Source organism: Macaca mulatta, chromosome 5 (assembly GCF_049350105.2).
Source record: "Macaca mulatta isolate MMU2019108-1 chromosome 5, T2T-MMU8v2.0, whole genome shotgun sequence".
Lineage (NCBI taxonomy): Eukaryota > Metazoa > Chordata > Mammalia > Primates > Cercopithecidae > Macaca > Macaca mulatta.
The window spans coordinates 93155909-93180750 of NC_133410.1; positions in this window are offsets into that span (position 1 = coordinate 93155909).

Sequence of the window (24842 nt, forward strand, 5' to 3'; positions counted from 1 at the left end):
ACAAGAACTGTCTTAGCGAAAGGCTTCATGAGGGGAAAGCTGTAACTCTGTGAGATGATTTCACAGAAAACAAAGAAATTTCTCGGAAAGCTTCTTTCTGTTTGTTATCGGAGGATATTTCCTTTGGCCCTATAGTCTTCAAAGGGATCCGAAATATCTGTTCTCAGATTCCACAGAAATAAGGCTAGCAAAGAGATCCACGAAATACAGATGTAACTCTGTGAGTGGAAGTCACAGACCCCTAGCCCTCTATGGGCTTCCAAATATCACTTTGCCAATTCCACAAGAACTGTCTTAGCGAAAGGCTTCTTGAGGGGAAAGCTGTAACTCTGTGAGATGATTTCACAGAACACAAAGAAGTTTCTCAGAATGCTTCTTTCTCTTTGTTATCGGGGGATATTTCCTTTGGCCCTATAGTCTTCAAAGGGATCCGAATTATCTGTTCTCAGATTCCACAGAAATAAGGCTATGAAAGAGATCCACGAAATACAGTTGTAACTCTGTGAGATGAATTAACAGAACACTAATCAGTTTCACAGAACGCTTCTTCCCAGATTTCATCGGAGGATATTTCCTTTTTCACTGTAGCCCTCTATGGGCTTCCAAATATCACTTTGCCAATTCCACAAGAACTGTCTTAGCGAAAGGCTTCTTGAGGGGAAAGCTGTAACTCTGTGAGATGATTTCACAGAACACAAAGAAATTTCTCAGAAAGCTTCTTTCTATTTGTTATCGGAGGATATTTCCTTTGGCCCTATAGTCTTCAAAGGTATCCGAAATATCTGTTCTCAGATTCCACAGAAATAAGGCTAGCAAAGAGATCCACGAAATACAGATGTAACTCTGTGAGTGGAAGTCACAGAGCACTAAGCGGTTTCTCAGAAAACTTGTTTCCAGATTTTATCTGAGGATATTTGCTTTATCACAATTGCCCTCTATGGGCTTGAAAATATCACTTTGCCAATTCCACAAGAACTGTCTTAGCGAAAGGCTTCTTGAGGGGAAAGCTGTAACTCTGTGTGATGATTTCACAGAACACAAAGAAGTTTCTCAGAAAGCTTCTTTCTCTTTGTTATCGGAGGATATTTCCTTTGGCCCTATAGTCTTCAAAGGGATCCGAAATATCTGTTCTCAGATTCCACAGAAATGAGGCTAGCAAAGAAATCCACGACATACAGATGTAACTCTGTGAGATGAATTAACAGAACACGGAGCAGTTTCTCAGAAAGCTTCTTTCCAGATTTCATCTGAGGATATTTCCTTTTTCACCTTAGGAATCTATGGGCTTCCAAATATCACTTTGCCAATTCCACAAGAACTGTCTTAGCGAAAGGCTTCTGGAGGGGAAAGCGGTAACTCTGTGAGATGATTTCACAGAACACAAAGAAGTTTCTCGGAAAACTTCTTTCTCTTTGTTATCGGAGGATATTTCCTTTGGCCCTATAGTCTTCAAAGGGATCCGAAATATCTGTTCTCAGATTCCACAGAAATAAGGCTATGAAAGAGATCCAGGAAATACAGATGTAACTCTGTGAGTGGAAGTCACCGAACACTAAGCTGCTTCTCAGAAAGCTTCTTTCCAGATTTCATATGAGGATATTTACTTTTTCAACATTGCCCTCTATGGGCTTCCAAATATCACTTTGCCAATTCCACAAGAACTGTCTTAGCCAAAGGCTTCTTGAGGGGAAAGCTGTAACTCTGTGAGATGATTTCACAGAACAAAAAGAAGTTTCTCAGAAAGCTTCTTTCTCTTTGTTATCGGAGGATATTTCCTTTGGCCCTATAGTCTTCAAAGGGATATGAAATATCTGTTCTCAGATTCCACAGAAATAAGGCTAGCAAAGAGATCCACGAAATACAGATGTAACTCAGTGAGTGGAAGTCACAGAACACTAAGCAATTTCTCAGAAAGCTTCTTTCCAGATTTCATCTGAGGATATTTCCTTTTTCACCATAGCCCTCTATGGGCTTCCAAATATCACTTTGCCAATTCCACAAGAACTGTCTTATCGAAAGGCTTCTTGAGGGGAAAACTGTAACTCTGTGAGATGATTTCACAGAACACAAAGAAGTTTCTCAGAAATCTTCTTTCTCTTTGTTATCGGAGGATATTTCCTTTGGCCCTATAGTCCTCAAAGTGATCCGAAATATCTGTTCTTAGATTCCACAGAAATAAGGCTAGCAAAGAGATCCACGAAATACAGATGTAACTCTGTGAGTGGAAGTCACAGAACACTAAGCGGTTTCTCAGAAAGCTTCTTTCCAGATTTCATCTGAGGATATTTCCTTTTTCACCATAGCCCTCCATGGCCTTCCAAATATCACTTTGCCAATTCCACAAGAACTGTCTTAGCGAAAGGCTTCTTGAGGGGAAAGCTGTAACTCTGTGAGATGATTTCACAGAACACAAAGAAGTTTCTCAGAAAGCTTCTTTCTCTTTGTTATCGGAGAATATTTCCTTTGGTCCTATAGTCACAAAGGGATCCGAAATATCTGTTCTCAGATTCCATAGAAATAAGGCTAGCAAAGAAATCCACGACATATAGATGTCACTGTGTGAGATGAATTAACAGAACACTGAGCGGTTTCTCAGAAAGCTTCTTTCCAGATTTCATCTCAGGATATTTCCTTTTTCACTATAGCCCTGTATGACCTTCCAAATATCACTTTGCCAATTCCACAAGAACTGTCTTAGCGAAAGGCTTCTTGAGGGGAAAGCTGTAACTCTGTGAGATGATTTCACAGAACACAAAGAAGTTTCTCAGAAAGCTTCTTTCTCTTTGTTATCGGAGGATATTCCCTTTGGCCCTATAGTCTTCAAAGGGATCCGAAATATCTGTTCTCAGATTCCACAGAAATAAGGCTAGCAAAGAGATCCACGAAATATAGATGTAACTCTGTGAGATGAATTAACAGAACACTAAGCAGTTTCTCAGAAACCTTCTTTCCAGATTTCATCTGAGGATATTTCCTTTTTCACCATAGCCCTCTATGGGCTTCTAAATATCACTTTGCCAATTCCACAAGAACTGTCTTAGCGAAAGGCTTCTTGAGGGGAAAGCTGTAACTCTTTGAGATGATTTCACAGAACACAAAGACGTTTCTCAGAAAGCTTCTTTCTCTTTGTTATCGGAGGATATTTCCTTTGGCGCTATAGTCTTCAAAGGGATCCGAAATATCTGTGTTCAGATTCCACGGAAATAAGGCTAGCAAAGAGATTCACGAAATACAGATGTAACTCTGTGAGTGGAAGTCACAGAACACTAAGCGGTTTCTCAGAAAGCTTCTTTCCAGATTTCATCTTAGGATATTTCCTTTTTCACCATAGCCCTCTATGGGCTTCCAAATATCACTTTGCCAATTCCACAAGAACTGTCTTAGCGAAAGGCTTCTTGAGGGGGAAGCTGTAACTCTGTGAGATGATTTCATAGAACACAAAGAAGTTTCTCATAAAGCCTCTTTCTCTTTGTTATCGGAGGATATTTCCTTTGGCCCTATAGTCTTCAAAGGGATCCGAAATATCTGTTCTCAGATTCCACAGAAATAAGGCTAGCAAAGAGTTCCACGAAATACAGATGTAACTCTTTGAGTGGAAGTCACAGAACACTAAGCGGTTTCTCAGAAAGCTTCTTTCCAGATTTCATCTGAGGATATTTCCTTTTTCACCATAGCCCTCTACGGGCTTCCAAATATCACTTTGAAAATTCCACAAGAACTGTCTTAGCGAAAGGCTTCTTGAGGGGAAAGCTGTAACTCTGTGATATGATTTCACAGAACACAAAGAAGTTTCTCAGAAAGATTCTTTCTCTTTGTTATTGGAGGATATTTCCTTTGGCCCTATAGTCTTCAAAGGGATCCGAAATATCTGTTCTCAGATTCCACAGAAATAAGGCTAGCAAAGAGATCCACGAAATACAGATAAAACTCTGTGAGTGGAAGTCACAGAACTCTAAGCGGTTTCTCAGAAAGCTTCTTTCCATATTTCATCTAAGGATATTTACTTTTTCACCATCGCCCTCTATGGGCTTCCAAATATCACTTTGCCAATTCCACAAGAACTGTCTTAGCGAAACGCTTCTTGAGGTTAAAGCTGTAACTCTGTGAGGTGATTTCACAGAACACAAAGAAGTTACTCAGAATGCTTCTTTCTCTTTGTTATCGGAGGATATTTCCTTTGGCCCTATAGTCCTCAATGGGATCCGAAATATTTGTTCTCAGATTCCACAGAAATAAGGATAGCAAAGAGATCCACGAAATACAGATATAACTCTGTGAGTAGAAGTCACAGAACACTAAGCGGTTTCTCAGAAAACTTCTTTCCAGATTTTATCTGAGGATATTTGCTTTTTCACCATTGCCCTCTATGGGCTTGCATATATCACTTTGCCAATTCCACAAGAACTGTCTTAGCGAAAGGCTTCTTGAGGCGAAAGCTGTAACTCTTTGAGATGATTTCACAGAACACAAAGAAGTTTCTCAGAAAGCTTCTTTCTCTTTGTTATCGGAGGATATTTCCTTTGGCCCTAAAGTCTTCAAAGGGATCCGAAATATCTGTTCTCAGATTGCACAGAAATAAGGCTAGCAAAGAAATCCACGACATACAGATGTAACTCTATGAGATGAATTAACAGAACACGGAGCAGTTTCTCAGAAAGCTTCTTTCCAGATTTCATCAGAGGATATTTCCTTTTTCACCTTAGGAATCTATGGGCTTCCAAATATCACTTTGCCAATTCCACAAGAACTGTCTTAGCGAAAGGCTTCTGGAGGGGAAAGCGGTAACTCTGTGAGATGATTTCACAGAACACAAAGAAGTTTCTCAGAAAGCTTCTTTCTCTTTGCTTTCGGAGGATATTTCCTTTGGCCCTATAATCTTCAAAGGGATCCGAAATATCTGTTCTCGGATTCCACAGAAATAAGGCTATGAAAGAGATCCACGAAATACAGATGTAACTCTGTGAGTGGAAGTCACAGAACACTAAGCGGCTTCTCAGAAAGCTTCTTTCCAGATTTCATCTGAGGATATTTCCTTTTTCACCATAGCCCTCTAGGGGCTTCCAAATATCACTTTGCCAATTCCATAAGAACTGTCTTAGCGAAACACTTCTTGAGTGGAAAGCTGTTACTCTGTGAGATGATTTCACAGAACACAAAGAAGTTTCTCAGAAAGCTTCTTTCTCTTTGTTATCGGAGGATATTTCCTTTGGCCCTATAGTCTTCAAAGGGATCCGAAATATCTGTTCTCAGATTCCACAGAAATAAGGCTAGCAAACAGATCCACGAAATACAGATGTAACTCTGTGAGTGGAAGTCACCGAACACTAAGCGGCTTCTCAGAAAGCTTCTTTTCAGATTTCATATGAGGATATTTCCTTTTTCAACATAGCCCTCTATGGGCTTCCAAATATCACTTTGCCAATTCCACAAGAACTGTCTTAGCCAAAGGCTTCTTGAGGGGAAAGCTGCAACTCTGTGAGATGATTTCACAGAACACAAAGAAGTTTCTAGGAAAGCTTCTTTCTCTTTGTTATCGGAGGATATTTCCTTTGGCCCTATAGTCTTCAAAGGGATCCGAAATATCTGTTCTCAGATTCCACAGAAATAAGGCTAGCAAAGAGATCCACGAAATACAGATGTAACTCAGTGAGTGGAAGTCAAAGAACACTAAGCAGTTTCTCAGAAAGCTTCTATCCAGATTTCATCTGAGGATATTTCCTTTTTCACCATAGCCCTCTATGGGCTTCTAAATATCACTTTGCCAATTCCAGAAGAACTGTCTTATCGAAAGGCTTCTTGAGGGGAAAGCTGTAACTCTGTGAGATGATTTCACAGAACACAAAGAAGTTTCTCAGAAATCTTCTTTCTCTTTGTTATCGGAGGATATTTCCTTTGGCCCTATAGTCCTCAAAGGGATCCGAAATATCTGTTCTTAGATTCCACAGAAATAAGGCTAGCAAAGAGATCCACGAAATACAGATGTAACTCTGTGAGTGGAAGTCGCAGAACACTAAGCGGATTCTCAGAAAGCTTCTTTCCAAATTTCTTCTGAGGATATTTCCTTTTTCACCATAGCCCTCCATGGCCCTCCAAATATCACTTTGCCAATTCCACAAGAACTGTCTTAGCGAAAGGCTTCTTGAGGGTAAAGCTGTAACTCTGTGGGATGATTTCAGAGAACACAAAGAAGTTTCTCAGAAAGCTTCTTTCTCTTTGTTATCGGAGGATATTTCCTTTAGCCCTATAGACTTCAAAGGGATCAGAAATATCTGTTCTCAGATTCCAAAGAAATAAGGCTACCAAAGAGATCCACGAAATACAGATGTAACTCTCTGAGTAGAAGTCAAAGAACACTAAGCAGTTTCTCAGAAAGCTTCTTTCCAGATTTCATCTGAGGATATTTCCTTTTTCACCATAGCCCTCTAAGGGCTTCCAAATATCACTTTGCCAATTCCATAAGAACTGTCTTAGCGAAAGGCTTCTTGAGGGGAAAGCTGTAACTCTGTGAGGTGATTTCACAGACCACAAAGAAGTTTCTCAGAAAGCTTCTTTCTCATTGTTATCAGAGGATATTTCCTTTGGCCCTATAGTCTTGAATGGGATCCGAAATATCGGTTGTCAGATTCCACAGAAATAAGGCTAGCAAAGAGATCCACGAAATACAGATGTAACTCTGTGAGTGGAAGTCACAGAACACTAAGCGGTTTCTCAGAAAGCTCCTTTCCAGATTTCATCTTAGGATATTTCCTTTTTCACCATAGCCCTCTATGGGCTTACAAATATCACTTTGCCAATTCCACAAGAACTGTCTTAGCGAAAGGCTTCTTGAGGGGAAAGCTGTAACTCTGTGAGATGATTTCACAGAACACAAAGAAGTTTCTCAGAAAGCTTCTTTCTCTTTGTTATCGGAGGATATTTCCTTTGGCCCTATACTCTTCAAAGGGATGCGAAATATCTGTTCTCAGATTCCACAGAAATAAGGCTAGCAGAAGAAATCCACGACATACAGATGTAACTCTGTGAGATGAATTAACAGAACACTGAGCAGTTTCTCAGAAAGCTTCTTTCCAGATTTCATCTCAGGATATTTCCTTTTTCACCATCGCCCTCTATGGGCTTCCAAATATCACTTTGCCAATTCCACAAGAACTGTCTTAGCGAAAGGCTTCTTGAGGGGAAAGCTGTAACTCTGTGAGATGATTTCACAAACACAAAGAAGTTTCGTAGAAAGCTTCTTTTTCTTTGTTATCGGAGGATATTTCCTTTGGCCCTATAGTCTTCAAAGGGATCCGAAATATCTCTTCTCAGATTCCACAAAAATAAGGCTAGCAAAGAGATCCAAGAAATACAGATGTAACTCTGTGAGAGGAAGTCACAGACCACTAAGCGGTTTCTCAGAAAGCTTCTTTCCAGATTTCATCTGAAGATATTTGCTTTTTCACCATAGCCCTCTATGGGCTTGCTAATATCACTTTGCCAATTCCACAAGAACGGTCTTCGCGAAAGGCTTCTTGAGGGGAAAGCTGTAACTCTGTGAGATGATTTCACAGAACACAAAGAAGTTTCTCTGAAAGCTTCTTTCTCTCTGTTATCGGAGGATATTTCCTTTGGCCCTATAGTCTTCAAAGAGATCCGAAATATCTGTTCTCAGATTCCACAGAAATAAGGCCAGCAAAGAGATCCACGAAATACAGATGTAACTCTGTGAGTGGAAGTCACAGAACGCTAAGCGGTTTCTCAGAAAGCTTCTTTCCAGATTTCATCTGAGGATAATTCCTTTTTCAACATAGCCCTCAATGGGCTTCTAAATATCACTTTGCCAATTCCACAAGAACTGTCTTAGCGAAAGGCTTCTTGAGGGGAAAGCTGTAACTCTGTGAGATGATTTCACAGAACACAAAGAAGTTTCTCAGAAAGCTTCTTTCTCTTTGTTATCGGAGGATATTTCCTTTGGCCCTATAGTCTTCAAAGGGATCCGAAATATCTGTTCTCAGATTCCACAGAAATAAGGCTAGCAAAGAAATCCAAGACATACAGATGTAACTCTGTGAGATGAATTAACAGAACACTGAGCAGTTTCTCAGAAAGCTTCTTTCCAGATTTCATCTGAGGATATTTCCTTTTTCACCATAGCCCTCTATGGGCTTCCAAATATCACTTTGCATATTCCACAAGAACTGTCTTAGCGAAAGGCTTCTTGTGGGGAAAGCTGTAACTCTGTGAGATGATTTCCCAGAACACAAAGAAGTTTCTCAGAAAGCTTCTTTCTCTTTGTTATCGGTGGATATTTCCTTTGGCCCTGTACTCTTCAAGGGGATCCGAAATATCTGTTCTCAGATTTCACAGAAATAAGGCTAGCAAAGAGATCCATGAAATACAGATATAACTCTGTGAGTAGAAGTCAAAGAACACTAAGCAGTTTCTCAGAAATCTTCTTTCCAGATTTCATCTGAAGATATTTCCTTTTTCAACATAGCCCTCTATGGGCTTCCAAATATCACTTTGCATATTCCACAAGAACTGTCTTAGCCAAAGGCTTCTTGAGCGGAAAGCTGTACCTCTGTGAGATGATTTCACAGAACACAAAGAAGTTTCTCAGAAAGCTTCTTTCTCTTTGTTATCGGAGGATATTTCCTTTGGCCCTATAATCTTCAAAGGGATCCGAAATATCTGTTCTCAGATTTCACAGAAATAAGGCTAGCAAAGAGATCCACGAAATACAGATGTAACTCTGTGAGATTAATTAACAGAATACTAAGCAGTTTCTCAGAAAGCTTCTTTCCAAATTTCATCTGAGGATATTTCCTTTTTCACCATAGCCCTCTAAGGGCTTCCAAATATCATTTTTCGAATTCCACAAGAACTGTCTTAGCGAAAGGCTTCTTGAGGGGAAAGCTGTAACTCTGTGAGATGATTTCACAGAACACAAAGAAATTTCTCAGAAAGCTTCTTTCTATTTGTTATCGGAGGATATTTCCTTTGACACTATAGTCTTCAAAGGGATCCGAAATATCTGTTCTCAGATTCCACAGAAATAAGGCTAGCAAAGAGATCCACGAAATACAGATGTAACTCTGTGAGTGGAAGTCACAGAGCACTAAGCGGTTTCTCAGAAAGCTTCTTTCCAGCTTTCATCTGAGGATATTTCCTTTTTAATCATAGCCCTCTATGGGCTTCCAAATATCACTTTGATAATTCCACAAGAACTGCCTTAGCGAAAGGCTTCTTGAGGGGAAAGGTGTAACTCTGTGAGATGAATTAACAGAACACTGAGCAGTTTCTCAGAATGCTTCTTTCCAGATTTCATCTGAGGATATTTCCTTTTTCACCATAGCCCTCTATGGGCTTCTAAATATCACTTTGCCAATTCCACAAGAACTGTCTTAGCGAAAGGCTTCTTGAGGGGAAAGGTGTAACTCTGTGAGATGATTTCACAGAACACAAAGGCGTTTCTCAGAAAGCTTCTTTCTCTTTGTTATCGGAGGATATTTCCTTTGGCCCTATAGTCTTCAAAGGGATCCGAAATATCTGTTTTCAGATTCCACGGAAATAAGGCTAGCAAAGAGATTCAGGAAATACAGATGTAACTCTGTGAGTGGAAGTCACAGAACACTAAGCAGTTTCTCAGAACGCTTCTTTCCAGATTTCATCTTAGGATATTTCCTTTTTCACCATAGCCCTCTATGGGCTTCCAAATATTACTTTGCCAATTCCACAAGAACTGTCTTAGCGAAAGGCTTCTTGAGGGGAAAGCTGTAACTCTGTGAGATGATTTCACAAAACACAGAGAAGTTTCTCAGAAAGCCTCTTTCTCTTTGTTATCGGAGGATTTTTCCTTTGGCTCTATAGTCTTCAAAGGGATCCGAAATATCTGTTCTCAGATTCCACAAAAATAAGGCTAGCAAAGAGATCCACGAAATACAGATGTAACTCATTGAGTGGAAGTCACAGAACACTAAGCGGTTTCTCAGAAAGCTTCTTTCCAGATTTCATCTGAGGATATTTCCTTTTTCACCATAGCCCTATATGGGCTTTCAAATATGCCTTTGCCAATTCCACAAGAACTGTCTTAGCGAAAGGCTTCTTGAGGGGAAAGCTGTCACTCTGCGAGATGATTTCACAGAACACAAAGAAGTTTCTCAGAAAGCTTCTTTCTCTTTGTTATCGGGGGATATTTCCTTTGGCCCTATAGTCTTCAAAGGGATCCGAAATATCTGTTCTCAGATTCCACAGAAATAAGGCTAGCAAAGATATCCACGAAATACACATGTTACTCTGTGTGTGGAAGTCACAGAACACTAAGCGGTTTCTCAGAAAGCTTCTTTCCAGATTTCATCTGAGGATATTTGCTTTTTCACCATAGACTTCTATGGGCTTGCAAATGTCACTTTGCCAATTCCACAAGAACTGTCTTAGCGAAAGGCTTCTTGAGGGGAAAGCTGTAACTCTGTGAGATGATTTCACAGACCGCAACGAAATTTCTCATAAAGCTTCTTTCTATTTGTTATCGGAGGATATTTCCTTTGGCCCTATAGTCTTCAAAGGGATCGGAAATATCTGTTCTCAGATTCCACAGAAATAAGGCTAGCAAAGAGATCCACGAAATACAGATGTAACTCTGTGAGTGGAAGTCACAGAGCACTAAGAGGTTTCTCAGAAAGCTTCTTTCCAGATTTCATCTGAGGATATTTCCTTTTTAACCATCGCCCACTATGGGCTTCCAAATATCACTTTGCCAATTCCACAAGAACTGTCTTAGCGAAAGGCTTCTTGAGGGGAAAGCTGTATCTCTGTGAGATGATTTCACAGAACACAAAGAAGTTTCTCAGAAAGCTTCTTTCTCTTTGTTATCGGAGGATATTTCCTTTAGCCTTTTAGACTTCAAAGGGATCCGAAATATCTGTTCCGAGATTCCACAGAAATAAGGCTACCAAAGAGATCCACGAAATACAGATGTAACTCTCTGAGTAGAAGTCAAAGAACACTAAGCAGTTTCTCAGAAAGCTTCTTTCCAGATTTCATCTGAGGATATTTCCTTTTTCACCATAGTCCTCTAAGGGCTTCCAAATATCACTTTGCCAATTCCATAAGAACTGTCTTAGCGAAAGGCTTCTTGAGGGGAAAGCTGTAACTCTGTGAGATGATTTCACAGAACACAAAGACGTTTCTCAGAAAGCCTCTTTCTCTTTGTTATCGGAGGATATTTCCTTTGGCCCTATAGTCTTCAAAGGGATCCGAAATATCTGTTTTCAGATTCCACGGAAATAAGGATAGCAAAGAGATTAACGAAATACAGATGTAACTCTGTGAGTGGAAGTCACAGAACACTAAGCGGTTTCTCAGAAAGCTTCTTTCCAGATTTCATCTTAGGATATTTCCTTTTTCACCATAGCCCTCTATGGGCTTCCAAATATCACTTTGCCAATTCCACAAGAACTGTCTTAGCGAAAGGCTTCTTGAGGGAAAAGCTGTAACTCTGTGAGATGACTTCACAGAACACAGAGAAGTTTCTCAGAAAGCCTCTTTCTCTTTGTTATCGGAGGATATTTCCTTTGGCTCTATAGTCTTCAAAGGGATCCGAAATATCTATTCTCAGATTCCACAGAAATAAGGCTAGCAAAGAGATCCACGAAATACAGATGTAACTCTTTGAGTGGAAGTCACAGAACACTAAGCCGTTTCTCAGAAAGCTTCTTTCCAGATTTCATCTGGGGATATTTCCTTTTTCACCATAGCCCTATATGGGCTTCCAAATATCACTTTGCAATTCCACAAGAACTGTCTTAGCGAAAGGCTTCTTGAGGGGAAAGCTGTAACTCTGTGAGATGATTTCACAGAACACAAAGAAGTTTCTCAGAAGGCTTCTTTCTCTTTGTTATCGGGGGATATTTCCTTTGGCCCTATAGTCTTCAAAGGGATCCGAAATATCTGTTCTCAGATTCCACAGAAATAAGGCTATGAAAGAGATCCACGAAATACAGATGTAACTCTGTGAGATGAATTAACAGAACACTAAGCAATTTCACAGAACGCTTCTTTCCAGATTTCATCTGAGGATATTTCCTTTTTCACCATAGCCCTCTATGGGCTTCCAAATATCACTTTGCATATTCCCCAAGAACTGTCTTAGCGAAAGGCATCTTGAGGGGAAAGCTGTAACTCTGTGAGATGATTTCACAGAACACAAAGAAGTTTCTCAGAAAGCTTCTTTCTCTTTGTTATCGGGGGATATTTCCTTTGGCCCTGTACTCTTCAAGGGGATCTGAAATATCTGTTCTCAGATTTCACAGAAATAAGGCTAGCAAAGAGATCCACGAAATACAGATGTAACTCTGTGACATGAATTAACAGAACACTAAGCAGTTTCTCAGAAATCTTCTTTCCAGATTTCATCTGAGGATATTTGCTTTTTCACCATAGACCTCTATGGGCTTGCAAATGTCACTTTGCCAATTCCACAAGAACTGTCTTAGCGAAAGGCTTCTTGAGGGGAAAGCTGTAACTCTGTGAGATGATTTCACAGAACACAACGAAATTTCTCATAAAGCTTCTTTCTATTTGTTATCGGAGGATATTTCCTTTGGCCCTATAGTCTTCAAAGGGATCCGAAATATCTGTTCTCAGATTCCACAGAAATAAGGCTAGCAAAGAGATCCACGAAATACAGATGTAACTCTGTGAGTGGAAGTCACAGAGCACTAAGAGGTTTCTCAGAAAGCTTCTTTCCTGATTTCATCTGAGGATATTTCCTTTTTAACCATCGCCCTCTATGGGCTTCCAAATATCACTTTGCCAATTCCACAAGAACTGTCTTAGCGAAAGGCTTCTTGAGGGGAAAGCTGTATCTCTGTGAGATGATTTCACCGAACACAAAGAAGTTTCTCAGAAACCTTCTTTCTCTTTGTTATCGGAGGATATTTCCTTTAGCCTTTTAGACTTCAAAGGGATCCGAAATATCTGTTCCGAGATTCCACAGAAATAAGGCTACCAAAGAGATCCACGAAATACAGATGTAACTCTCTGAGTAGAAGTCAAAGAACACTAAGCAGTTTCTCAGAAAGCTTCTTTCCAGATTTCATCTGAGGATATTTCCTTTTTCACCATAGCCCTCTATGAGCTTCCAAATATCACTTTGCCAATTCCACAAGAACTGTCTTAGCGAAAGGCTTCTTGAGGGGAAAGCTGTAACTCTGTGAGATGATTTCACAGAACACAAAGAAGTTTCTCAGAAGGCTTCTTTCTCTTTGTTATCGGGGGATATTTCCTTTGGCCCTATAGTCTTCAAAGGGACCCGAAATATCTGTTCTCAGATTCCACAGAAATAAGGCTATGAAAGAGATCCACGAAATACAGATGTAACTCTGTGAGATGAATTAACAGAACACTAAGCAGTTTCACAGAATGCTTCTTTCCATATTTCATCTGAGGATATTTCCTTTTTCACCATAGCCCTCTATGGGCTTCCAAATATCACTTTGCCAATTCCACAAGAACTGTCTTAGCGAAAGGGTTCTTGAGGGGAAAGCTGTAACTCTGTGGGATGATTTCACAGAACACAAAGAAGTTTCTCAGAAAGCTTCTTTCTCTTTGTTATCGGGGGATATTTCCTTTGGCCCTGTACTCTTCAAGGGGATCTGAAATATCTGTTCTCAGATTTCACAGAAATAAGGCTAGCAAAGTGATCCACGAAATACAGATATAACTCTGTGAGTAGAATTCAAAGAACACTAAGCAGTTTCTCAGAAATCTTCTTTCCAGATTTCATCTGAAGATATATCCTTTTTCAACATAACCCTCTACGGGCTTCCAAATATCACTTTGCCAATTCCACAAGAACTGTCTTAGCCAAAGGCTTCTTGAGCGGAAAGCTGTAACTCTGTGAGATGATTTCACAGAACACAAAGACGTTTCTCAGAAAGCTTCCTTCTCTTTTTTATAGGAGGATATTTCCTTTGGCCTTATAGTCTTCAAAGGGATCCGAAATATCTGTTCTCAGATTCCACAGAAACAAGGCTAGCAAAGAGATCCACGAAATACAGATGTAACTCTGTGAGATGAATTAACAGAACACTAAGTAGTTTCTCACAAAGATTCTTTCCAGATTTCATCTGAGGATATTTGCTTTTTCACCATAGCCCTCTAGGGGCTTCCAAATATCACTTTGCCAATTCCAAAAGAACTGTCTTAGCGAAAGGCTTCTTGAGGGGAAAGCTGTAACTCTGTGAGATAATTTCACAGAACACAAAGAAGTTTCTCAGAAAGCTTCTTTCTCTTTGTTATTGGAGGATATTTCCTTTGGCCCTATAGTCTTCAAAGGGATCCGAAATATCTGTTCTCAGATTCCATAGAAATAAGGCTAGCAAAGAGATCCACGAAATACAAATGTAACTCTGTGAGATGCATTAACAGAACACTACGCAGTTTCTCAGAAAGCTTCTTTCCAGATTTCATCTGAGGATATTTAATTTTTCACCATAGCCCTCTATGGGTTTCCAAATATCACTTTGCCAATTCCACAAGAACTGTCTTTGCCAAAGGCTTCTTGAAGCAAAAGCTGTAACTCTCTGAGATGATTTCACAGAACACAAAGAAGTTTCTCAGAAAGCTTCTTTCTCTTTGTTATCGGAGGATATTTCCTTTGGCCCTATAGTCTTCAAAGGGATCCGAAATATCTGTTCTCAGATTCCACAGAAATAAGGCTAGCAAAGAGATCCACGAAATACAGATGTAACTCTGTGAGTGGAAGTCACAGTGCACTAAGCGGTTTCTCAGAAAGCTTCTTTCCAGATTTCATCTGAGGATATTTCCTTTTTCACCATAGCCCTCTAAGGGCTTCCAATATCACTTTGCCAATTCCACAAGAACTGTCTTACCAAAGGCTTCTTGAGCGGAAAGCTGTAACTCTGTGAGATGATTTCACAGAACACAAAGAGGTTTCTCAGAAAGCTTCTTTCTCTTTGTTATCGGAAGATATTTCCGTTGGCCCTATAATCTTCAAAGGGAACGGAAATATCTGTTTTCAGATTCCACAGAAATAAGGCTAGCAAAGAGATCCACGAAATACAGAAGTAACTCTGTGAGATGAATGAAAAGAACACTAAGCAGTTTCTCAGAAACCTTCTTTCCAGATTTCATCTGAGCATATTTCCTTTTTCACCATAGCCCTCTATGAGCTTCCAAATATCACTTTGCCAATTCCACAAGAACTGTCTTAGCGAAAGGCTTCTTGAGGGGAAAGCTGTAACTCTGTGAGATGATTTCACACAACACAAAGAAGTTTCTCAGAAGGCTTCTTTCTCTTTGTTATCGGTGGATATTTCCTTTGGCCCTATAGTCTTCAAAGGGACCCGAAATATCTGTTCTCAGATTCCACAGAAATAAGGCTATGTAAGAGATCCACGAAATACAGATGTAACTCTGTGAGATGAATTAACAGAACACTAAGCAGTTTCACAGAACGCTTCTTTCCATATTTCATCTGAGGATATTTCCTTTTTCACCATAGCCCTCTATGGGCTTCCAAATATCACTTTGCATATTCCAAAGAACTGTCTTAGCGAAAGGCTTCTTGAGGGGAAAGCTGTAACTCTGTGGGATGATTTCACAGAACACAAAGAAGTTTCTCAGAAAGCTTCTTTCTCTTTGTTATCGGGGGATATTTCCTTTGGCCCTGTACTCTTCAAGGGGATCTGAAATATCTGTTCTCAGATTTCACAGAAATAAGGCTAGCAAAGTGATCCACGAAATACAGATATAACTCTGTGAGTAGAATTCAAAGAACACTAAGCAGTTTCTCAGAAATCTTCTTTCCAGATTTCATCTGAAGATATATCCTTTTTCAACATAGCCCTCTACGGGCTTCCAAATATCACTTTGCCAATTCCACAAGAACTGTCTTAGCCAAAGGCTTCTTGAGCGGAAAGCTGTAACTCTGTGAGATGATTTCACAGAACACAAAGACGTTTCTCAGAAAGCTTCCTTCTCTTTTTTATAGGAGGATATTTCCTTTGGCCTTATAGTCTTCAAAGGGATCCGAAATATCTGTACTCAGATTCCACAGAAACAAGGCTAGCAAAGAGATCCACGAAATACAGATGTAACTCTGTGAGATGAATTAACAGAACACTAAGCAGTTTCTCACAAAGATTCTTTCCAGATTTCATCTGAGGATATTTTCTTTTTCACCATAGCCCTCTAGGGGCTTCCAAATATCACTTTGCCAATTCCAAAAGAACTGTCTTAGCGAAAGGCTTCTTGAGGGGAAAGCTGTAACTCTGTGAGATAATTTCACAGAACACAAAGAAGTTTCTCAGAAAGCTTCTTTCTCTTTGTTATTGGAGGATATTTCCTTTGGCCCTATAGTCTTCAAAGGGATCCGAAATATCTGTTCTCAGATTCCATAGAAATAAGGCTAGCAAAGAGATCCACGAAATACAAATGTAACTCTGTGAGATGCATTAACAGAACACTACGCAGTTTCTCAGAAAGCTTCTTTCCAGATTTCATCTGAGGATATTTCCTTTTTCACCATAGCCCTCTATGGGTTTCCAAATATCACTTTGCGAATTCCACAAGAACTGTCTTTGCCAAAGGCTTCTTGAAGCAAAAGCTGTAACTCTCTGAGATGATTTCACAGAACACAAAGAAGTTTCTCAGAAAGCTTCTTTCTCTTTGTTATCGGAGGATATTTCCTTTGGCCCGATAGTCTTCAAAGGGATCCGAAATATCTGTTCTCAGATTCCACAGAAATAAGGCTAGCAAAGAGATCCACGAAATACAGATGTAACTCTGTGAGATTAATTAACAGAATACTAAGAAGTTTCTCAGAAAGCTTCTTTCCAGATTTCATCTGAGGATATTTCCTTTTTCACCATAGCCCTCTAAGGGCTTCCAAATATCACTTTGCCAATTCCACAAGAACTGTCTTATCGAAAGGCTTCTTGAGGGGAAAGCTGTAACTCTGAGAGATGATTTCACAGAACACAAAGAAATTTCTCAGAAAGCTTCTTTCTATTTGTTATCGGAGGATATTTCCTTTGTCCCTATAGTCTTCAAATGGATCCGAAATATCTGTTCTCAGATTCCACAGAAATAAGGCTAGCAAAGAGATCCACGAAATACAGATGTAACTCTGTGAGTGGAAGTCACAGTGCACTAAGCGGTTTCTCAGAAAACTTCTTTCCAGATTTCATCTGAGGATATTTCCTTTTTAACCATAGCCCTCTATGGGCTTCCAAATATCACTTTGCCAATTCCACAAGAACTGTCTTAGCGAAAGGCTTCTTGAGGGGAAAGCTGTAACTCTGTGAGATGATTTCACAGAACACAAAGAAGTTTCTCAGAATGCTTCTTTCTCTTTGTTATCGGGGGATATTTCCTTTGGCCCTATAGTCTTCAAAGGGATCCGAAATATCTGTTCTCAGATTCCACAGAAATAAGGCTATGAAAGAGAACCACGAAATACAGATGTAACTCTGTGAGATGAATTAACAGAACACTAAGCAGTTTCACAGAACGCTTCTTTCCAGATTTCATCTGAGGATATTTCCTTTTTCACCGTAGCCCTCTATGGGCTTCCAAATATCACTTTGCATATTCCACAAGAACTGTCTTAGCGAAAGGCTTCTTGAGGGGAAAGCTGTAACTCTGTGAGATGATTTCACAGAACACAAAGAAGTTTCTCAGAAAGCTTCTTTCTCTTTGTTATTGGGGGATATTTCCTTTGGCCCTGTACTCTTCAAGGGGATCTGAAATATCTGTTCTCAGATTTCACAGAAATAAGACTAGCAAAGAGATCCACGAAATACAGAATTAACTCTGTGAGTAGAAGTCAAAGAACACTAAGCAGTTTCTCAGAAATCTTCTTTCCAGATTTCATCTGAAGATATTTCCTTTTTCAACATAGCCCTCCATGGGCTTCCAAATATCACTTTGCCAATTCCACAAGAACTGTCTTACCAAAGGCTTCTTGAGCGGAAAGCTGTAACTCTGTGAGATGATTTCACAGAACACAAAGAAGTTTCTCAGAAAGCTTCTTTCTCTTTGTTATCGGAAGATATTTCCGTTGGCCCTATAATCTTCAAAGGGATCCGAAATATCTGTTTTCAGATTCCACAGAAATAAGGCTAGCAAAGAGATCCACGAAATACAGATGTAACTCTGTGACATGAATTAACAGAACACTAAGCAGTTTCTCAGAAAGCTTCTTTCCAGATTTCATCTGAGGATATTTGCTTTTTCACCATAGACCTCTATGGGCTTGCAAATATCACTTTGCCAATTCCACAAGAAGTGTCTTAGCGAAAGGGTTCTTGAGGGGAAAGCTGTAACTCTGTGAGATGATTTCACAGAACACAAAGAAGTTTCTCAGAAAGCTTCTTTCTGTTTATTATTGGAGGATATTTCCTTTGGCCCTATAGTCTTCAAAGGGATCCGAAATATCTGTTCTCAGATTCCATAGAAATAAGGCTAGCAAAGAGATCCACGAATTACAAATGTAACTCTGTGAGATGCATTAACAGAACACTACGCAGTTTCTCAGAAAGCTTCTTTCCAGATTTCATCTGAGGATATTTCCTTTTTCACCATAGCCCTCTATGGGTTTCCAAATATCACTTTGCCAATTCCACAAGAACTGTCTTTGCCAAAGGCTTCTTGAAGCAAAAGCTGTAACTCTCTGAGATGATTTCACAGAACACAAAGAAGTTTCTCAGAAAGCTTCTTTCTCTTTGTTATCGGAGGATATTTCCTTTGGCCCTATAGTCTTCAAAGGGATCCGAAATATCTGTTCTCAGATTCCACAGAAATAAGGCTAGCAAAGAGATCCACGAAATACAGATGTAACTCTGTGAGTGGAAGTCACAGTGCACTAAGCGGTTTCTCAGAAAGCTTCTTTCCAGATTTCATCTGAGGATATTTCCTTTTTCACCATAGCCCTCTAAGGGCTTCCAATATCACTTTGCCAATTCCACAAGAACTGTCTTACCAAAGGCTTCTTGAGCGGAAAGCTGTAACTCTGTGAGATGATTTCACAGAACACAAAGAGGTTTCTCAGAAAGCTTCTTTCTCTTTGTTATCGGAAGATATTTCCGTTGGCCCTATAATCTTCAAAGGGATCAGAAATATCTGTTTTCAGATTCCACAGAAATAAGGCTAGCAAAGAGATCCACGAAATACAGATGTAACTCTGTGACATGAATTAACAGAACACTAAGCAGTTTCTCAGAAAGCTTCTTTCCAGATTTCATCTGAGGATATTTGCTTTTTCACCATAGACCTCTATGGGCTTGCAAATATCACTTTGCCAATTCCACAAGAACTGTCTTAGCGAAAGGGTTCTTGAGGGGAAAGCTGTAACTCTGTGAGATGATTTCACAGAACACAAAGAAGTTTCTCAGAAAGCTTCTTTCTGTTTATTATTGGAGGATATTTCCTTTGGCCCTATAGTCTTCAAAGGGATCCGAAATATCTGTTCTCAGATTCCATAGAAATAAGGTTAGCAAAGAGATCCACGAAATACAGATGCAACTCTGTGAGATGCATTAACAGAACACTACGCAGTTTCTCAGAAAGCTTCTTTCCAGATTTCATCTGAGGATATTTCCTTTTTCACCATAGCCCTCTATGGGTTTCCAAATATCACTTTGCCAATTCCACAAGAACTGTCTTTGCGAAAGGCTTCTTGAGGCAAAAGCTGTAACTCTGTGAGATGATTTCACAGAACACAAAGAAGTTTCTCAGAAAGATTCTTTCTCTTTGTTATCGGAGGATATTTCCTTTGGCCCTATAGTCTTCAAAGGATCCGAAATATCTGTTCTCAGATTCCACAGAAATAAGGCTAGCAAAGAGATCCACGAAATACAGATGTAACTCTGTGAGATTAATTAACAGAATACTAAGCAGTTTCTCAGAAAGCTTCTTCCCAGATTTCATCTGAGGATATTTCCTTTTTCACCATAGCCCTCTAAGGGCTTCCAACTATCACTTTGCCAATTCCACAAGAACTGTCTTAGCGAAAGGCTTCTTGAGGGGAAAGCTGTAACTCTGTGAGATGATTTCAGAGAGCACAAAGAAGTTTCTCAGAGCTTCTTTCTCTTTGTTATTGGAGGATATTTCCTTTGGTCCTATAGTCTTCAAAGGGATCCGAAATATCTGTTCTCAGACTCCACAGAAATAAGGCTAGCAAAGAGATCCACGAAATACAGATGTAGCTCTGTGAGATGAATTAACACAACACTAAGCAGTTTCTCAAAAAGCCTCTTTCCAGATTTCATCTGACGATATTTCCTTTTTCACCATAGCCCTGTATGGGCTTCCAAATATCACTTGCCAATTCCACAAGAACTGTCTTAGCGAAAGGCTTCTTGAGGGGAAACCTCTAACTCTTTGTGATGATTTCGCAGAACACAAAGAAGTTTCTCAGAGCTTCCTTCTCTTTGTTATCGGAGGATATTTCCTTTGGCCCTATAGTCTTCAAAGGGATCCGAAATATCTGTTCTCAGATTCCACAGAAATAAGGCTAGCAAAAAGATCCACGAAATACAGAAGTAACTCTGTGAGATGAATGAAAAGAACACTAAGCAGTTTCTCAGAAAGCTTCTTTCCAGATTTCATCTGAGGATATTTCCTTTTTCACCTTAGCCTTCTATGGCCTTCAAAATATCACTTTGCCAATTCCACAAGAATTGTCTTAGCGAAAGGCTTCTTGAGGGGAAAGCTGTAACTCTGTGAGATCATTTCACAGAACACAAAAAAGTGTCTCAGAAAGCTTCTTTCTCTTTGTTATCGGAGGATATTTACTTTGGCCCTATAGTCTTCAAAGGGATCCGAAATATCTGTTCTCAGATTCCACAGAAATAAGGCTAGCAAAGAGAACCACGAAATACACATGTAACTCTGTGAGTGCAAGTCAGAACACTAAGCAGTTTCTCAGAAAGCTTCTTTCCAGATTTCATCTGAGGATATTTCCTTTTTCACCATAGCCCTCTATGGGCTTGCAAATATCACTTTGTCAATTCCACAAGAACTGTCTTAGCCAAAGGCTTCTTGAGGGGAAAGCTGTAACTCTGTGAGATGATTTCACAGAACACAACGAAGTTTCTCAGAAAGCTTCTTTCTCTTTGTTATCGGTGGATATATGCTTTGGCCCTATAGTCTTCAAAGGGATCCGAAATATCTGTTCTCAGATTCCACAGAAATAAGGCTAGCAAAGGGATCCACGAAATAAAGATGTAACTCTGTGCGTGGAAGTCACAGAACACTAAGCGGCTTCTCAGAAGGCTTCTTTCCAGATGTCATCTGAGGATATTTCCTATTTCAACATAGCCCTCTATGGGCCTCCCAATATCACTTTGCCAATTCCACAAGAACTGTCTTAGCGAAAGGCTTCTTGAGGGGAAAGCTGTAACTCTGAGATGATTTCGCAGAACTCAAAGAAGTTTCTCAGAAACCTTCTTTCTCTTTGTTATGGGAGGATATTTCCTTTGGCCATGTAGTCTTTAAAGGGATCCGAAATATCTGTTCTCAGATTCCACAGAAATAAGGCTAGCAAAGAGATCCACGAAATACAGATGTAACTCTGTGAGATGAATTAGCAGAACACTAAGCAGTTTCTCAGAAAGCTTCTTTCCAGATTTCATCTGAGGATATTTCCTTTATCACCGTAGCCCTCTATGGGCTTCCAAATATCACTTTGCCAATTCCACAAGAACTGTCTTAGCGAAAGGCTTCTTGAGGACAAAGCTGTTACGCTGTGAGATGATTTCACAGAACACAAAGAAGTTTCTCAGAAAAGTTCTTTATCTTTGTTATCGGAGGATATTTCCTTAGCCCTATAGCCTTCAAAGGTATCAGAAATATCTGTTCTCAGATTTCACAGAATTAAGGCTAGCAAAGAGATCGACGAAATACAGATGTAACTCTGTGAGTGGAAGTCACAGAACACTAAGCGGTTTCTCAGAAAGCTTCTTTCCAGATTTCATCTCAGGATATTTCCTTTTTCACCATAGCCCTCTATGGGCTTCCAAATATCACTTTGCCAATTCCACAAGAACTGCCTTAGCGAAAGGCTTCTTGAGGGGAAAGCTGTAACTCTGTGAGATGATTTCACAGAACACAAGGAAGTTTCTCAGAAAGCTTCTTTCTCTTTGTTATCGGAGGATATTTCCTTTGGCCCTATAGTCTTCAAAGGGATCCGAAATATCTGTTCTCAGATTCCACAGAAAAAAGTCTAGCAAAGAGATCGCCGAAATACAGATGTAACTCTGTGAGATGAATTAACAGAACACTAAGCAGTTTCTCAGAAAGCTTCTTTCCAGATTTCATCTGACGATATTTCCTTTTTCAACATAGCCCTCTATGGGCTTCCAAATATCACTTTGCCAATTCCACAAGAACTGTCTTAACGAAAGGCTTCTTGAGGGGAAAGCTGTAACTCTGTGAAATGATTTCAGAGAACACAAAGAAGTTTCTCAGAGCTTCTTTCTCTTTGTTATTGGAGGATATTTCCTTTGGTCCTATAGTCTTCAAAGGGATCCGAAATATCTGTTCTCAGACTCCACAGAAATAAGGCTAGCAAAGAGATCCACGAAACACACATGTGGCTCTGTGAGATGAATTAACACAACACTAAGCAGTTTCTCAGAAAGCTTCTTTCCAGATTTCATCTGACGATATTTCCTTTTTCACCATAGCCCTGTATGGGCTTCCAAATATCACTTGCCAATTCCACAAGAACTGTCTTAGCGAAAGGCTTCTTGAGGGGAAAGCTCTAACTCTTTGTGATGATTTCACAGAACACAAAGAAGTTTCTCAGAGCTTCCTTCTCTTTGTTATCGGAGGATATTTCCTTTGGCCCTATAGTCTTCAAAGGGATCCGAAATATCTCTTCTCAGATTCCACAGAAATAAGGCTGGCAAAAAGATCCACGAAATACAGAAGTAACTCTGTGAGATGAATGAACAGAACACTAAGCAGTTTCTCAGAAAGCTTCTTTCCAGATTTCATCTGAGGATATTTCCTTTTTCACCTTAGCCCTATATGGGCTTCAAAATATCACTTTGCCAATTCCACAAGAATTGTCTTAGAGAAAGGCTTCTTCAGGGGAAAGCTGTAACTCTGTGAGATGATTTCACAGAACACAAAAAAGTGTCTCAGAAAGCTTCTTTCTCTTTGTTATCGGAGGATATTTCTTTGGCCCTATAGTCTTCAAAGGGATCCGAAATGTCTGTTCTCAGATTCCACAGAAATAAGGCTAGCAAAGAGAACCACGAAATACACATGTAACTCTGTGAGTGCAAGTCAGAACACTAAGTGGTTTCTCAGAAAGCTTCTTTCCAGATTTCACCTGAGAATATTTCCTTTTTCACCATAGCCCTCTATGGGCTTCCAAATATCACTTTGCCAAATCCACAAGAACTGTCTTAGCGAAAGGCTTCTTGAGGTGAAGGCTGTATTCTGTGAGATGATTTCACAGAATACAAAGAAGTTTCTCAGAAAAGTTCTTTATCTTTGTTATCGGAGGATATTTCCTTTGGCCCTATAGTCTTCAAAGGGTTCCGAAATATCTGTTCTCATATTCCACAGAAAAAAGGCTAGCAAAGACATACACGAAATACAGAGGTAACTCTGTGAGTGGAAGTCACAGTACTCTAAGCGGTTTTTCAGAAAGCTTCTTTCCAGATTTCATCTGAGGATAATTCCTTTTTCACCATAGCCCTCTATGGGCTTCCAAATATCACTTTGCCAATTCCACAAGAACTGTCTTAGCGAAAGGCTTCCTGAGGGGAAAGCTGTAACTCTGTGAGATGATTTCACAGAACACAAAGAAGTTTCTCAGAAAGCTTCTTTCTCTCTGTTATCGGAGGATATTTCCTTTGGCCCTACAGTCATCAAAGGGATCTGAAATATGTGTTCTCGGGTTCCACAGAAGTAAGGCTAGCAAAGAGATCCACGAAATACAGATGTAACTCTGTGAGATGAATTAACAGAACACTAAGCAGTTTCTCAGAAAGCATCTTTCCAGATTTCATCTGAGGATATTTCCTTTTTCACCTTAACCCTCTATGGGCTTCCAAATATCACTTTGCCAATTCCACAAGAACTGTCTTAGCGAAAGGCTTCTTGAGGGGAAAGCTGTAACTCTGTGAGATGATTTCACAGAACACAAAGAAGTTTCTCAGAAAGCTTCTTTCTCTGTTATCAGAGGATATCTCCTTTGGCCCTGTAGTCTTCAAAGGGATCCGAAATATCTGTTGTCAGTGTCCACAGAAATAAGGCTAGCAAAGAGATCCAAGAAATACAAATGTAACTCTGTGAGTGGAAGTCACAGAACACTAAGCGGTTTCTCAGAAAGCTTCTTTCCATATTTCTTCTGAGGATATTTCCTTTTTCAGCATTTCCCTCTCTGGGCATCCAAATATCACTTTGCCAATTACACAAGAACTGTCTTAGCGAAAGGCTTCTTGAGGGGAAAGCTGTAATTCTGTGAGATGATTTCACAGAACACAAAGAAGTTACTCAGAAAGCTTCTATCTCTTTGTTATCGGAGGATATTTCCTTTTGCCCTATAGTCTTCTAAGGGATCCGAACTTTCTGTTCTTAGATTCCACAGAAATAAGGCTAGCAAAGAGATAACACGAAATACAAATGTAACTCTGTGAGGGGAAGTCACAGAACACAAAGCGGTGTCTTAGAAAGCTTCTTTCCAGATTTCATCTGAGGATATTTCCTTTATCACCGTAGCCCTCTATGGGCTTCCAAATATCACTATGCCAATTCCACAAGAACTGTTTTAGCGAAAGGCTTCTGGAGGGGAAAGCTGTAACTATGTGAGATGATTTCAC